The sequence below is a fragment of the Python bivittatus genome, unplaced genomic scaffold (genome assembly GCF_059951505.1).
Source record: "Python bivittatus isolate LINGU-HERP-01145 unplaced genomic scaffold, Pbiv_v1 ctg000330_np1212, whole genome shotgun sequence".
Lineage (NCBI taxonomy): Eukaryota > Metazoa > Chordata > Lepidosauria > Squamata > Pythonidae > Python > Python bivittatus.
This window is the reverse complement of record NW_028277058.1, coordinates 53,771,925-53,789,340: the sequence shown is the minus strand read 5'-3', so window position 1 is coordinate 53,789,340 and position 17,416 is coordinate 53,771,925. Positions and strand designations below refer to the sequence as shown.

Below are 17,416 nucleotides of genomic sequence, written 5' to 3'. Positions count from 1 at the left end.
AGCCACAAGCCAGCCTGTTAGCAAATTTGGAAATACAGAAATACACACAGAGAGCATAAAACATAGCACATCATTCACTTTCATCACCTGAAATGAAACCATAATTTTTTAATTCAAAATAAAAGCAGTTTTAGAAAGAAAGGTTGCTATTTAAACTAGAAGAATAGTGGACCCCATCAAAGACATTTCCTGACTCTGTTCAACTGCCCTTCCTTGTCCTTGACTTCCTCTAGTTTAAACTATCATGATACAAGTGGAAAGCTTTCTCTATCCTGGTATATCTGTCGATTATATCCTGGAATCATGGAAGTACTCTTTTTCACATTTGCCTCTTTATTACATCATTAAAAACATACAACATTATTATGGGATGCTGTCTCAGTAGTCAATGAATAGAACCTCAAAGAAAAATGCACAAATTACTTGGTGGTACATAGCTGACCTTGGCAATACAAAAGCCCTAAGCAGGATCAGACCTAAGCAGATTTCCATGAAAGACAAGTAGGGCATTTCAGAATTCAGCTTTATACTGGCAAATTGAAAAAAGCATATTGGAAGAATACAATGACACCACTTTTGTATTCTTGCCGAGAAAACTACATGGACATGTTCAAACAGTCCCCAGGAGTTAAGCTCAGATCAAGGGAATCTTGGCCTTTTAACCATATCAGGAAGGCAGGAAGACAACACATTCTATCCCTTAGCCTCCTTTGGTTGTTAACCATTGTCATGGAAAGCTATCGTGTGGAAGGATAATGCGCTACATCCTTGCTGTCCACCCAGAACTCCAGGGACTGGCCAAAGATCTGAAGAGATCTTCAGCCTGGAGCTGAAGCAGGATCGCCTCTATGAGAATCAACTTCTATTCAGACCCAACCAAGGAATACAACCAAATAATGAGACCAAACTGAAGTTGAACCAATATTTGTCACTGACAAGCTTATGCACACTCTAAAACAGTGTTTCTCAACCTTAGCAACTTTAAGCTGTGTGGACTTCAACGCCCAGAATTCCCCAGCCAGTCCACACAGCTTAAAGTTGCTAAGGTTGAGAAGCACTGCTCTAAAATAACAACTAACAACTCAGTATTGCCACTGATCACTTTACCCAGTCTCTTTAAAATCTTTTTCCCTGCCTGCAAGGTTTTATATGCAGCAAATTTTGCTTTGTGGATGAGACCAGAGGTTGGGGACACTTACTGCTCTTCTACTTCCTGAAAGCCGTGTTTCTAATATCAGCATATTATGCATTTCCTCTGGCTGCTATGTATTTTTCAGTTGTTTTTTTGTCAGGCGCTCCCCCCCCACCCCCGCAACCTTCTCTGAAAGCATTGCTATGTGGGATGAGTAACTTACAATTTGTGACATGATAACATTGTTTATAAATGAACCATGTTTATAAATGATCTGGAATGATGGCTGAGCAGTGAGGTGGCCACATTTGCTGATGATACCAAATAGACCAGACAGTAACATCAAAAAGGGATTGTAAATGTCACTTCCATTTGTTGAATCAAAGCGATGCTTTGAATCATTCTGAAAGTGAATATTTGCACTGTGTAACCATTAAGCGGCAGTCTGTTTCATGACTTTTATGACTTTTATTTATTTTTTTAAAAATCATGGATCAAAAGAAAAAAGCTTTTGCCCCATGTTTTGCTGCTAGACATGCAATATGGCATGCATAGCCAACAACCATAAATTGTGCCCCACCTTTGTTTCTTCGGGAGAAGCTTCAGGACATCCTTGTGCCGGAGAGTTATTACTGAGACGAAAGCCCCAAATTATCAAGTGGAGCCCCAAATAAGAAAGACTTTTTGTTCCCCAATAGCTTCTGCAATATTTACAGTACCTGTTCCATTTACTGAGGGCCTATCTAGAAAGTAAGCTGAAACTGAACTTTGAGAGTCTTCAGAAATGACAAGAATTGGGTAGAACTTTGCATTCTTACCAATGAAAAATCTAGATTCAGATCATCAGCGGTTTGGGATCATTGCTCTGGGGTGGCCCCTATTCTCTTTTTCCTCGTACAGTGAAAAAGATGAATGGCTTTATCTGTGTGCTTATTTCTTAGTTATACTATTGTCTGGAAATACTGTGCTTGCAGATGTCGATGTGCACCTGGCTCTGACAATGGATCATGACTGTGATGCGGCTGTAGATGTGGGTGTAGGTACAGATGTGCACGTGGCTGTGGCTGAGATAGTAATGGTGATGTGGATGTAGACGTAGGTGTAGACGTACATGTGGCTGGGGGTGGGGATGGAGATGGAGATTGATGGTCATGGTCATGTTAATGCAGATGTTGATGTAGATGTGCACGTGGCTATGGGTGATGATGCAGATGTGGTTGTGGTTGTGGCTGTAGATGTAGATTTAAATAACAACACCATGCATGCGTGCGTGTATGTGTGTGTTTGTGTGTATTCATATTCATTCCGCCTTTATGGTAAATTAGATTTAACTCTCTTCTTCTCACAGCTGCCTTTGAGCAAGTATCTGATGGTGTAATTCAACCAATTTTCCCTTGAGGGCAAATTCTCTCATATTAGCATAAATACTTTCCTGTTTTTGTTCCTACCAATTTTGCTCTATTGCAGAGGAACTATGCCTCAGAATTTTAATAGGCAATGACAGAGAACTAATAATGGTGTAATGTAATCTGCCCCATATTTATTTTCTCACTTACTGCACTTTTTATTATTGCTTCAACGGGTGCAACTTGAACGAAAACTTCTTGTTGATTGCAGGATGCTTTGTAATGAATGATACTCAGTTGTCCAAATTCAGTCCCCAGTTGCCTCTCTTTTTAATCCACTTGCCAATCCCCAAGTGTTGAAATGAAAATGGACTTGCTTTATTGTCATCATTATGTGATATCTTTAAAAGAGAGGATTAAATAAAATGCTCTCTGCAGAAATGGAATGATGTAGACAATTGGCAGACTCTGGCTGTGATTGTTCTTGTGCCAAATGCCTTCCATGCGAATGAGATGCTCCACCAGTTGGAGTTGTATTTTACAGTCAATAAATCACTACGTTTCAGTTGGGCCACTGTTACAGAAAGATGCCATATAAACAGTTTCTAATGCTGTTTGATTCTCATTCAGTTTATGACTGAACAAAGGCTACCAGATCAAAGCTGCAAAAATCCAGCCAACCACTAGATGGCTGCAAACACATAAAGAAAATGGACTCTTTGTCCCCATCTAGTTTGTCCAGATGTTTCTAGCCCAGATCCGGTAGCTCTAATTGAGCTGGATTTTATCCTGGGTTTATTTTATCTCAGATAGACTGGACAGGAAACATGACCAGATGAGCTCATTCTACTTTATTGCAAGTCTACATTAACAGAATCTTGCAAGTCTGAAAGTACAATTCTCCTGCTATCTCCTTTACAGTCTGAGAAGTTAGAGAGGGTCGCTTCTGAGCCTCTTTCTCCACCCTTTATGCAGCTGTAGGCTATGCCCTCTCTTATCTGACTGTTCCCCATGAAGCATCTCTTCGCCCCGTCTCTCAAGGTCTTTCTTACTTACCATTACATTTTATTTGAGGAGTTTCCTCAACATTTTATTGCTATCTTATGTTCCTCTTTCTGGATAATTTCCTCCTTTTACCTTGATATATATTCAAATGATTTGTATGTTATTTTTACTGTTGATAGAATGAGGTTTAATTATCATGTACAAAGTACAAGGCATCTCCTAATCTATGGCCCTCCAAATGTTGCTGAACTGTAACACCCAGCATTTCTCACCACTGGCTGTGTGGTTAGGCTTATTGAGAGCGTTAGCTGAGCAACATTTGGAAAGTCTCAAGTTCTATACTCTCGTTGATCTGTGGCAGAAGGTGCAAAATTGGCGCTTCTGATACAGTACAAGCAGTTTCTTAAAGGCAAAAAGACAGGCAAGGTTGAAGCTGCAAAACTCTGCTCTAACAACCTATGATGGAGCAGAGATGGGCTTCATATGAGCCTCTAGAACAGAGCAAGGCTTCCTCCATTTGCCATTTACCACTGCATGCATAGACAAAACTCATGATTCATGGCATGGCATTTCTGCTCAGGATGGGGCTCCCTTCCCCCAAGTGCTGCCCCTGAAATCAGCTAGCCCATAAGGTGAGATGGGATTTTTATCCAGCCTTGGACCAAATCCAGTTCTCCATCTCTACTCTGAAGACTACTGCCAAGTTCAGCCTCCCCAGATCTAGTGTTCCTCTCAGCTAGGATAGCCAGTGGAACAGGAAGAACAGTTCAACAGTGAACCCCATTACCATGACAAGTGGAGGCTCCCCTTCAACAAATGGGTGGAAGAGGAGAACAGCCAGGCATTTGGATTCCTGCACTGAATAGGGGGTTGGACTTGACAGTCTCAATGATGGCTTCCCACATTTTGAATCTATGATTTAACATAGCACATTGTTGAAGTCTAGCCTGGATTTTACTCCCTTTTCTTTATTCTTTCTTCTGATCATGATTACATCCTGCTTCTGTGTATCCAAATATTTTATAGCTGCTTTAGCTTTTGACCTTGGCCAGTTTTTGCTATGTACCTGCTATATATAAGCTTTGATCCTTGTTTAGTGCTCTGAACTTGGGCTTCAGCCTGATTTAAGTTCTAATCCTTGCTGCTCTCAGCAACCCTAACTTCTTTTGCCTCTATAGCCTGACCTTAGCTATTATCTGAAACACAGCTTCATCTATCTTTTTAACCACAAGACCAAACGTTCTATCAAAATATGTGCTTTATTTTAAAAAAAAATACTGCCAGAATATAAAGACCACTTTCCCCCACACCCCAGTCTGCTGATCTCCATAAATATATTGTGGTGCCATTGGTGATTCATTAATTGGCAAAGTAAATACTGGGTTGCTATAAGAATGCAGGAAATGTTTTTTGTTCATGTTCAACAAGTATTTGAGAACTTCTTGTACTTTGTTGTAAGGCTTCATTGCAGAACGATTCCCCAACCTCATTTTTAACTTAAATAGGCAACATGGAGAACTAAAAGTAGGACTTGTAATGTACTGTTCAGGATTCTAATTATTCCATGTTATCCCTTCCCCTGAACATTTTCCATTCCCACCCCAAATAACTTTGGAGCCATTGAGCAAATGAAGCCTCTATTGGGCTATTTTAGGATAATAAATGTTTCTTCTACTTTATTTCTTTTCGGGTTTTTAGAATCATAGAGTTGGAAGGTTCCTCACAGGCCAACTATTTCACCTCTGCTCAGTGCAGGATCTACTAAAGTATTTCAGAGAGATTTATTGAGCCTTTGTTTGAAGACCTTCACTTGAAGGGGAACATGCTAGTTCATGAGAGAATTTGTTCCTCTGGTTGACAGCAAATACCATTAGGAGATTCCTCCTAAAATCTAACCTGAATCTACTTCTCTATAGTTTCAAGCCATAGGTCCTGATTTTGCCCTCTGGAATGACAGAGAACAAGTCACTCCTTTCTCTAAATGACACCCTTCAGATATCTGAAGATGTCTATTATATCTCCTCTCAGTTGTCTTTTCTGTAGGCTAAAATATCCAGATCTTTTCCTTGTTACAGTACATAGCGCTTGGTGTCCAGAGCCCTCACCATCTTATAGCCCTCCTCTGAACTCATTCCAGTTTGTCAACGTCCTTTTTAGACAATAGTGACCAGAACTGCACCCTATATTCCAACTGAGGCCTGAACAAGACAGAGTAGAGTGGAATAATTACATCTCATGATCTGCAGTCTATACAACCTAAATTATGCATCCCCAAATAGCATTCACCTTTTTTATCAACTGCATCATTCTGTTGGCTCAAGTTCAACTTGTGATCTCCTAGAACCTCCAGGTTCTTTTCACGAGTACTACTGCCAAAGCCAAGTCTCCACCACCATCACCCCTGCCCTGTCCCCCAATCCTATAGTTGTGTCTTTCATGTTTCTCCCCAGATGTAAGACCTGCATTCCTCTCTGTTAAAATTCATCCTGTTTCAGACAGCTGTTCAGGTCTGTCTAAAACTTTAAAAATCTTCCCTTTCTCTTCTAAAGTGTTAGCCTTTCTTTGTTCCATTTATCTATCAAGGTTTGGGGACAAATGTCTGTCCTAACACATTTTTCTAAGAATTAAAAAAAAAAAATCTCCAAAAATATTCATCAGACTGAATGGGGGTAGAAAGGGAATGAGCTTTTTAAAAAAATATTTAGAAAGGATCTCTTCAACCTTAGGTTAACTTTATACAAGACTGGTGAACTTATGGAAGGGCCTGGATATTTGCAGTGTTCCTCTCCACCAGTTTCTGGTACGATCATGAATTGTGGTTACATGGCTCTTCCAGAAAGTGGTGCAGGATAAGCCACTAATCTGGGAAGAGCAGCTAGTGTTGTAAGCACAACTATGAACGCAGTCAATCTATGTCACAACAACCAGTGTATCAAAGCTGAAAAATGTATAAAACAATAGAAGTGCCATAAGGCTTGACTCAGCAGGAAACCATCAATTAAAACACACAAAACAAGAAAAGAAATCAAAAAAGAAAGAAAAAGGGAGCCTTTTTTTTCACACCCATATGATGAAATGCGATGTCTTACAAAGTCTGTTAACTGAACAATATGCACATTTTTGTACATTTCCAACTTACCATCACTGATATTGCTGCTGTCTTCATGCAAAAAGGAAGGGAACTTTCCTAATTCATTTGTCTTCCCAGATCTTCTGTCTTTCTGGATTTGCTTCATCGCGCTTAATATACGACGACAAATTCCTAAACTTTTGTAAGCTAATGTTTTACTGCAAGAGACAGTGGAACTCACCATCATTATACAATATACATTTTTGCTCCTCTTCCTACTCTCATTTAAGAAAAAAGCATGCAACAGAGGAACCAAAGAAATAGAATGACCAATGACTTGCAAACTTCCTGCCCAAAGATTTAAAACACCTATATATTTTTATCACGTACATAAAATCCCCTATACAGGAATATAAATGCACAATTCTTCACAATGTGGGGGGTCAGGTGGGAGACAGAATGTATATTCTGACTTTTCAGTAATGAACGGCATCCAATATGATTTAATAACTTAAAGCAACCTTATTAAAACAATCTAAGATTTAACTGAAATATATTTTAGAAAGTGCCATTAGAAATTGGTCCCTAACACAACCTACACCTCAAAATGCATACCTATGAAGATAAATGGAATTATGTGACTTACCCCAAAAGGGAATAATGTGATGTCTATGTATGTGTATATTCTCAGGAAAATGGGACTGGAATGTGCCATCTGTATATAATAAAACTCTCCTGTCTGTTTGTCTGTCTGTAACCTTCAATTAGCCAAAACAGTGCATCATAGCACAACAGTTTTTGAATGAAGGTACCTCAAATCAGCTAACTTAAAGAATGCGTACAAAATCTGGGACCCATTATTCCTGTGTAACTGAAATTTCACTGATCTTCACACCAGTTGTATTGGTAAACTTGTGGCCGCTGATGCGCCACCAAGCCGCCGCAGTCTGCCACAGTCACGTGATCATGATTTCTGATGCTCCCTGCCCGCTTCCCACAAGCAAAGTCAATGGGGAAGCGGGCAGGAAGTTGGAAATCACTCCCGTTCCCACTGCTTTTTTGTCCGCCCATGGTCATTCTGTTGATCTGTTTAGGGAAGGAAATATCTCTAAAACGGTGACACAACAGGTCATGGGTTGTCTTTTTGGGGGTAATGCCTGTCCTAATTTCTTGAGAATCTGATACCAGAAGGACAGTGCACACTTCCTCATACTGGCTGGGGAATTCTGGGAGTTGAAGTCCACTCATCTTAAAGTGGACAAGTTTGGACAACACTGCCCTAGTTGGTGGCAGCTAACCACCAAGCTACACAAAACACCTGTAAATGCAGAATTTACATTCTGTCCAATGATTATAACATACAGTCAACATTTAACTAAGGAAAAAAATGCCAATCTGGAGAAAAATAAATTCTATCATTTGGAGTAGTTAAGAGTCACATTTTTTTGCTTCATAAACAGTTCCCAAATATCGTGCTACATTTTTTTTCTCTCTGTCTCTACAAAATGGGACTTGAGAAATGCATATTATAAACGTTGCCATTTCTGCTCATCAGCTTAAGCTCACAGCCATCTCCTGAACAGCATCTGGCATCAGTTGGTATTTCTCACAGGAAACCAGCATTTGTAAATAAAATCTGATATATAAATATTTCATGATTTTTTGGCATCCAGACCGAAACTCTTCTGGGATTAGATCTGAGAGAGATTCCAAGGGAATAGGCAGTTGGAAATGTTTCTTTCCATCTGATGTAAGACAAGACGATCCTGTCCTGAAGTCAAATGCTATTAATGACATAAAAAGTGACCATGTGAGAAGATGTAAGACCTTGGAGCCAAAAGAGATAAAGGAGAGATTTGTGATGGGACCTATTTATTTATTTATTTATTTATTTATTTATTTATTTATTTATTTATTTATTGTGCTTGAAAGTAATTGCTTGGGGTGAGAGAAAAGAATCTTTCCAGTTACATTAAGACCTTAGAACAAGTGAGGAAGGAAGGAAGGAAGGAAGGAAGGAAGGAAGGAAGGAAGGAAGGAAGGAAGGAAGGAAGGAAGGAAGGAAGGAAGGAAGTTAATTTGTACCTATCCTTTCCTTGCCCTTTTCAAATCAGCTAGTTTTTTGTTTAAACTGAACTTAATAGATTTTATAAACAGGCCCTTTAGACAGCTATGTCGTACTTGGGAATGAACATCATTTTGTTGCAGAGGGAAATCCTCTGTTTTGAAAATTAAAACCATGATGCGAACATCTGTCACTATATACATACTCAGCTTCCCCCTTCCTGACTCTAAAATATTTTCAAAATAAGAAAGAAAAAGAACATAGCATGTTTTGGTGAATTCTCTGGGAGTTCCAGCAGATGTATAAGAGTCAGGTATTGACTAGGGGCAGTAATGGCAGTGGGTGAGGTCAAAATAGGCAAGATGGCAGTTAAGGCCTTGCAGGTGAGGCCCTACCCTCATTCTAAACTATTCAGATCACGGTGGTTGTAAGGGTTAAGGCAGGTAAGGTGGGCAAGATAGGAAACAGCAATTTCCAGTCCAGAGATGGATGTTATGTCAATATTCAACAACTTTTGACTCTTGGCTTCAAGGCTACCAAACATCTCAGCAGGTTTCCATCAAATTTGTAGGGCAGGTGGAAGAAGCCCTGAGTTGGAATCCATGAGAGAATAAAAATCTTTTATATTTTGGCATTAGCAGTAGACAGTCCTTGTGCATGGTTTAATTCTTTTTTGCAATCCAAGATTCTAGTCAAGCCTAGTTATGTCTAAGAGTTAAGCCAAGGAGTTAACTTTTCTCTTAACTTAACAGAAGAGTTAAGCCTCTGGAAGTATCAAGAACTCTATGATTTACAGACAAGTCCTAATCCTGACCAGGGAGGCCTGGTTAGTGGTCATGGTACTTGTTCTCCTGAACGTATTTGATAGGAATTGGCAGGTGACTTAAGGCCAATTATCAGGAATTCTGAAAGTTCTAATTGAAAATATATGGAAGAATGTGGTTGAGTAGGCCTTACTGGGCAACTGTAACACTGCAATATTGGCAAAGTTGTAATTTTCTAGCTTATAGTATTAATATTGTCCAGTTTAATTTGTCTGGAGACCATGAAATGACCCCGTGCTGTATTATTTTTCCCAGCTAGGACTGTAAGGTAAGATTCTGCCCACATCCACAAGATATGCTCAAATATAAATATTCCCTCAGTGTCTCATCCTCAGTACAATTCTCAGTGATTGCCATGAACATATTCTTAAGATTATGGTCGTGATTGTGGTTTTATAATACCTATAGACCATTGCACTCTGATGAAATTCCCAGTGATTGACAACATCCACTTCTAACCAATAATTAAACAAATACAGTATGAGATCAAAAGGCAAATAATACACTAATAAAACCACAATAAATTACACGGGAATAACAAAATTCAGATTCCTGTTGACATGTGCTAGATGTTAACCTTCCCCCATATCCTTTTAAATGAAATTTTCATTAATTTCCTTGCATTACAGAAGTCGGTGGCCTAAGAGCATCCTTCCATTAAATCAGCTTCTTATCTCAGTTGTTTCTCTTGTCCAGTTTATGATTTTCCTCTCCCTTCCCTCTCCAAAACCTCTTGTTCCTATATGTGTTTGTTTTGGGAATGTGTCTGGGAGTTGTTCTCCAAATTGCTCTCTGGCTCAGGGGACTACAATTCCCAGGGGAAAACCAGATTAGATGTATATTCACAGTGTGCCTGCACAGACGCCACCATTGCAAGCTGGGAGAGAATTCTTGTAAAACAGGCCTGAAATGCCTGCCAAAGTTGTCCGTGCCTGCTGAGAGACGAGAGAAACTTGCTCACTGCTAGCTAGCCAAGTCTAATTCTAGAACTCAAAGTTTAATCATGATAACTAAACTGCTCCTTACCTTGTATAAATAAAGGCTTTAGTGACATTTCAGGATGTTCCTTTGTGAACGAGGAAAACCAAAAATAGCAAACAGGGTCCACGTCTCACTTATAGCTTTCCAGTCTCAGTGGAAACTTCCTGGTGTTAAATCTTTCCCAAGTGAAACTCTTAACAGGGAGCTTATCCTCACAGCAAATAACCAATGTCTGTGACAGTTGTTTGGACGTAGTTCCCAGTGCCCTTGTAAAGTCAAAGCCAATCTGAAAGTGGGAGGCTTATGGTGCCCAGAGGCAGCTGGATTTGAGTGTCAATCAGAAACCTTCATCTCCTTGCAGGAGTTTTCCTGAACAGTCATGCGTTCTTGAAAATACAAGGCCCTTGTAGACTATTTGTGGGTGGGGAAGGAGAGAAGAAGCTTTTGGATGCCATCACTCACTTTGAGCACTTATCCACCTTCTTGATGATGGGTTAAGGAGTGGCAGGTGGAGAATTAGATACCCAGAATCCCCTGTTGAGCTACAACAAATGTGTCTCACACATCAAGTTGACCTATCAATGGCAGAATTAGAGAAAGACTATGGGAAGAAGATCCAGAGTCTTCGGATGCACCAATGCTTAATTACTTTAAACTTTTGGGCAGATTATACGGCAAGAATTGATTTTGACTTCCCAGAGTTTCTGATAAGGTCTCTAAAGGCTGTCTGCAGAAACAAAAGTTTCTAGCTTAACTGTAGCTTCTTTCTATTATATAGCCAGGCGCCAGTGGGGCTGCCTGGCAAAAATGGGAAGGAAAAATAGAGAAAAAGGAAGAGGTAGGGAGAGAGGAAAACTATAGAAGGGAATAGAGAAAGAAAAAGAACAGAGGAGAACACAAGAATAAATTGACAGGAGGAGAGGGCACCTGTGGATAAGATCTCACCTTAGTCTATAAAAGCTATATTACCCTACAGCTTTCATTTTTTTTCATGTGACTCATTAGAATTGGAGAAAAGATTTAGGGATACTACACCTCCTGTGTAGGTTTGTTTGTGAGTGTGCAATTCTGATCAGTATGGTGGATTTGTTTGGGTGTGTAATTGAAGCCCAACATCTGAGAGTTTGGGTTTTTGTAAGGAATCTCCTATATCATCTTTTTCATTTTTGGAGTAATTGGATGAAATATGCATCAATTTTAAAAAACTGTATCATCCGTCTTTCAGTTTCTTTTCCTTCCTCCCTTTATGTTTTCTTTTTAGGAAAAGTATGGAAGAAGACAAACATTTTGGAGTGACTGTGTCTTTCTGAATCTACAAAGCCTATCTGAAGCCAATTCAAGTTACTTCATAAAAATATATATTTCACTTTGGATAAAGTTTGCATCTCTCCAAATGAGCCAGCTGGGTTCTGAATTCCAGCTTTGTCCAAACTGATTAATATTTTAGCTGTAACGATCATACTATTAAAACTGTATGTAAACGTCTGAAGCCCTTGTCAAAATAATCTCAAAAGGAGATTCAGGTAGAGTTATAAATAATGTACGTATATATGAGATGGAGAATGTGCAAACATTTAGTGTGTGGTCTCAACTATGGATGATGTATGTCACTTCTGAAACAAAAGGCCCCTACCCTGGTCTTAAACAAGAGATGAATGCCAACCACAAGATTCAAGTCAAACCTTGCTGTCATTTGGAGTGACCCCATGTCCATTCCTAATTTCCTACTGGCGCCCTGGGAAGACCTTATTCTCATTCCTAAGTCATTCTGAATGGCAGAGATAAGTGTCCTATTACAGCTTTGCCTTCCACCTGATTTTTCCCCTGATTGCCCAAAGCAGATAGAAAGCTCTGTCCTGCTGAAGACAGCATATTAATTTTGTGCTGTATAGAATCCAGGTTCACCAGGCTAAATGTCTGGTTTTCCCGTGGGAATATATCATCAATTCATTGGGCAATGTATGTTAACTTCCAAAGTTAACATACATTGCCCAATTGATAATCCCATACTTTTCCCATTTTGTCTCCTCCAAAGTGGTCTGCCAAAACCTCCCTTTCTTGGGCTGGAGGAGACTCTTGGCCCTTGACCTTGCTCTGGTTACATGGCTTTTCTGCCTAGAAAAGTCTTCTTCTTATGTGCAGAGCAGAGTTATGAAGTTTCCTGGTTGCTTCCTCTTGCACAAATATTTAATGCAGTGCAAATAAGTAGCATGCTACCAGGGAATGATGGAATCAAACAAAATAGGGATAGGGTTAAGTTTAGAGTGAGGGATAGGATTAGGGTTAGGAAAAGTACGTCTGCATGTCTGTATGTAAGTTCTGGAATGCAGATAGTCAAGAGACTGAAATAACAGAAGTCTATGCCTGATTTTAACAGCAGGACAGGAACAGTTTAATTGGCTGATCATTCTGGAAGCTGTGTTCAAACTCATTTGGAGAGTGTTGAGTAAGAAAAGGCTGTTATAAATGGTTTCAAGTTCACATGGTGATGTGTTGGGTTTATCCTAGTCAGATACATAGCAAAGTGATGCACAAATTAGTTTTCTGACAAGCACACACAAATAAACAAATCTTTGCTCATTCTCTGACAATGGTGTCTCTTCCATCTGCCTTTTAGCAAACTGCCTTGATGAAGATTGACAATTTTTTTTTTTTAACTACAATAAAGTCATGCTGGATGACATGGTATGAATGCTGGATGACGTCATGAATCCAACCAAGTGTGCTAAGAATGCTTAGTTGTGAAACACAGCTTAGTCCTTCGCTCAGTGGCATTTACTTCCTTGTCAGCTCTAAAGGTTTTGTTGTGCTGGTTGTGGCAGCTGAAGCAACAAAAAGACCCGTGGCATAGTGAAGACTAGCAAAGTTTTATATGTCATGACTTCAAGGCAAAAAAATCTTCCCCACTCTATCCACAAAGCGTACAGCAGAGACGCTGGATATGAGATGTAAAGAAATGGATATATCCTGAAAAGAAAATGCCATGCAATCAGTTGAAATAAACAGCCTTCAACCACAACTTCATCTACAGTTCCAAGTTGTAATGGGCTGTAAGAATAACCTTGAGGAACAGGAGGAAGAGCCACAACCAAGACCACAATTAGATAAAAGAAATTTGAGTCCAAAGCAGAAATGTAATTTGAGAAGCATGTCAGACTTGACCCTCCCTAGTTTTCTTAAAGATAAAGAGAGAGAGGCGGGAAGCACATTCAGACTGGCAAGGTTCTGTTACTATAACCCTATAATAAAAGTAGTATTAGCATTCATAACTCTGGTTTCCTAGTCCGGTCTACCTTGAAGGGCTGACATAAGTACATTTGCCAAGAGTTACAGACTGTTCCACTAAAAGCAATCATGGGACATACGTACATGTGACTCACAGAAATGGAGGACAAGCTGGTTGACCACTACAAATCTCCCTGAGATACACGGCCTGTACAGTGTGTTCAACTTTAGCACAGTGGCAATGTTCTTGAGAAACCAGTAAGGCAGTGTCCTACCTAAAACTGGGCACATCTGGCTATTCCTCACCCAAACTGCTTGCAAAATAATAGGTGAACAGTTTTCCAAATGTCTCAAGGGCAAAAGACTTTCTCTCCCCATTTCTCTTCCTCTTCATGGTGACTATTGCACCATTCTAAAAAAGCATCATAGAAGAAGTTACTTTGTGATACTTTCCCTCGGGATTTAAAGGAAGCATGGGAAAACGGGGAGGCTGAACACCATTGGAGAGATAATTGTTGAATGAATTATTGCAGGATATTCACATACAGTCCTTGGCCACTTAGTTAAGATAAGCTTCCATCCAGGAGATTTTCATCAAAATTCTCTTCTACTTTTGAAATAATTTCTAAAGCAAATTTGCTTTTGTCAAATTGAACAAGAGGTGATGGAAAAAAGACAAGAGACGGTATCTACCTGGCCCTATTCTCACCTTCCTGATTTACTATTGTGATGTATAAGTTATTTTAAAAAATACTTTTCCCCTTCTGTCCATCCCTTGTGACCATGAAGGAATGTTTCTGCAAGAAAGCTATCAACATCCAAATTGGGTTTCAGGATCTATTGGTAAATCTCTCAATGATCTTTGAATGATTTGCATTTGTAAAGGAAAGAAGGTAAGAGAAAAGGAAATCTAACCAAATCTAGTTTATACCAACACCATTCACAGTGACTTTCCTGTGGACGCGATGAAGCAGAGGGAAAAGGTTAAATGTGAAAATATTTTTAATGTACGTGGATCTGTGCATACATGTGCTTTTTTGACACATGTGGACTTCATGATTGTCCGGTTGCCTAACATCTTTTAAATACCCTCTTATTAATAACATATGGCAATGAATTCTGCGGGCTAACTATAGCATGCATACAAATTACCATCTCATTTTTCAGATGCTAATGTACAATATTGTCATACTCGGAGTCTAACAAATCTAAAGAATCCCCAAAGAGTAAGATTTGAGACCTATTCTAATGGTGAAAGCCCTCACTACTATTATGGAAGCAAAGGCAAGATGCACATACTGCATAGCGCTCATCCTCATGTCCTGCTAACCATAGCACAAAGATGTCCCGCTAACCATCCCCAGCCAGAGGCAGTTATATTTGTCTTTAGCTCTTCCAGTTTAGTGTTTTACCTCTTCTCCTGACACAACTATACAATGTGTTGACAATGCTGGTTATGGCAAAGTCTGGAATCCCCTCTAGCTTCTAGGCACTAACCTCCATGGCCTTGATCTTCGGGAGAAATCAGACACTTCTGCTGCTGCAGAGACATTTGCCTCTGTAACATCTGACTAGAACTTGGCAAATCATCCTTCAGGCATTAAAGGGGCTCCTTACAGTACATATATTGGTCTAGCAGTAGACCAGGGTTAGCACTGACCACAAAGAATATTGATTTAAAAGTGAGCTGGGTTCTGCTAGTTGTGTGTTGCTGGTTTTGTTCCAGATGAGTTCTCTATAGGTTTTCTACTGTTTCTGCTAACAAGAGATTTTTCATGACAGTAATTTCAACTATTTTATTATACACTCCATGAGATGTTCATTGGTACTCCTGGTCATGGGTCTTTGCAGCTTTCATCCATTTGGGATACTGTATTTGGAAGCCGAAGTGAAACTGACAAGACAACTGCCAATTTCTGCATCTAGACCAAGTGACTGGAAGACCATAAATCTGTGTCCAAAAATAGCTCAGCTGTCAGGTTGGTTAGGTAGAGGATAGGCTCAGGATGAAGCAGAATAGAGCATTTTTGATGTGCCATGCAAACCTGCTCCTATTTTACCCCACACACAACCTCCACCCAAATGACCTATCAACTAGGTGTTTTTTATATGTGTATGCCAATCTTCCAGAAGTCTGGTAGATCCATGTTCAGAAATAGCACAAGTGACCACTGTAGTATCTCCACCCCAACAATCTATCACTTGGGCACATTGAAAGGTAGCTAAAGCCTCCATCTCAGATATTCACTCAGAATCGTCCAGGCCTGCATTACCATATTTTAAGGTGAGCAGTTGGGGGGGGGGGTTCCCCATCAGATAATGACTCTAGGTGGGAGAGGAAGTGCAAAGTCAAGGAAATCCACCTTTTCTCATAGTGGAGAATATATGTAGCTCAGGCTTGCATGGTTGGTTTTTTGCTGTGCTTCTCTTCCTGCAGACATTTCATTACCATACATCATCAGTGCATGGGGGAGTAGAGTTTGCTGGCTTTTTATATGGGGACAAGCGATTACACATTAACAGTCAGCAAAATTCATTCCTCCACCCACCTGAAGATGTTACCTAGCCTGACAATGAAACATCTGCAGGAAGAGAAGGAAACTCAGAGGACACCAACCACCCAACCATCTACCCTTCATTGCTCTTAAATTGTCTCACAAGAAGGGCCATTTTCAAACCTCATTGCTTAGCTAGGTTACAGCTTGGCCATGGAGACAATGCAAACTATGCTGGGATATTTTTCTGCTAACTTAAGGACAGGAGGAATACACATTAATGCAGCCATGAGGAAGAGCCTATAGTGGGTCATATTCCTTGAAGCTAAAGTATCAATTCAAGGAGCTCCTCCATTGTACTCTAGGCACAATCTGTTTAATTGGCTGGAAGGGTGTGTAGATTGCCCAGTTTTGCTTCCAAGATGCTGTATCTGAAACTTCCTTAAACTAAGCAGTGAGCCTTATCAGCATTTATCGCCTATAAATGTGAGCAACTGTGACTCACAGATTGTAGTCTGCCCCATTTTGCAATCTTAAGAGTATTCCCTGTTTGCACCACTTAATTTTGAGGCCCAAACAAAATTGCACATCCCATTTATAAAAGCCATTTGCTGAGACAACCTAGAGAGGACCTGTGGAAATGGAACCTTTCTAGGAACTTTTATCTCAGTCTTCGTGGCAGTTTTTACTGTCTTGGATGATACAGAAGATGAAAAAAACAGAGATGCAGGTAAATTGTATCTGTCTACAATGGTCTAACATCTAGTTTACCAGATTTCTTCACAGTATCACATAAAAGATCCAACCATCCTGTGCTGCTAACACTCAACAGTGAGTTTGTTGACTGGAGGAGGGAAGGGCTGAGTTGTTCTTGTTGTGAATGGTAGATTTTCCCCCACTACCACACCATCTCAGAGTTGTCAGTTCTCTAAAAGCTTATCATCTTCCACATCAGCCCTGCCAAAATTCCTTCATCACAACTCACTTGCCTTCAGTTGCAAGTTTCCCATCCTCCTGGCATAAATATTTTCCAATAAATGTCCTTGCTTTATCTATTCTTCTGATATAGATAAAGTTGATGGCTTTTAGACGCCATGGGTTTTTTTTTTAAATCATATTTTTGTTTCTCTGGATTTGCTGTTTCTGCTTAAATTTGTCATTTACTTGGGTCTTGATCAGATGTTCCTAGAATCTGCTGCCATGTATTTTTTTTTAAATGTTGGTCAACAAAAGATTTTCAATGGTAGAGGTATGATTAAAATATTTATATCTG

The 17,416-nt window shown here is 39.7% G+C and overlaps 1 long non-coding RNA gene across 1 annotated transcript in view; it reads right to left on the bottom strand.

Moving 5' to 3' along the window:
• The window catches only part of LOC148215977 (uncharacterized), a 28,402-nt gene extending 17,810 nt beyond the window's left edge, over positions 1-10,592 (bottom strand). Inside the window, exons 1-2 of the long non-coding RNA XR_015796335.1 lie at positions 10,469-10,592; positions 6,623-6,771 (exon numbers count right to left, since the gene is read on the bottom strand). This is a non-coding gene — a long non-coding RNA (uncharacterized LOC148215977). The remainder of the gene's footprint in view (positions 1-6,622; positions 6,772-10,468) is intronic.
• Positions 10,593-17,416: the final 6,824 nt, after the last annotated feature.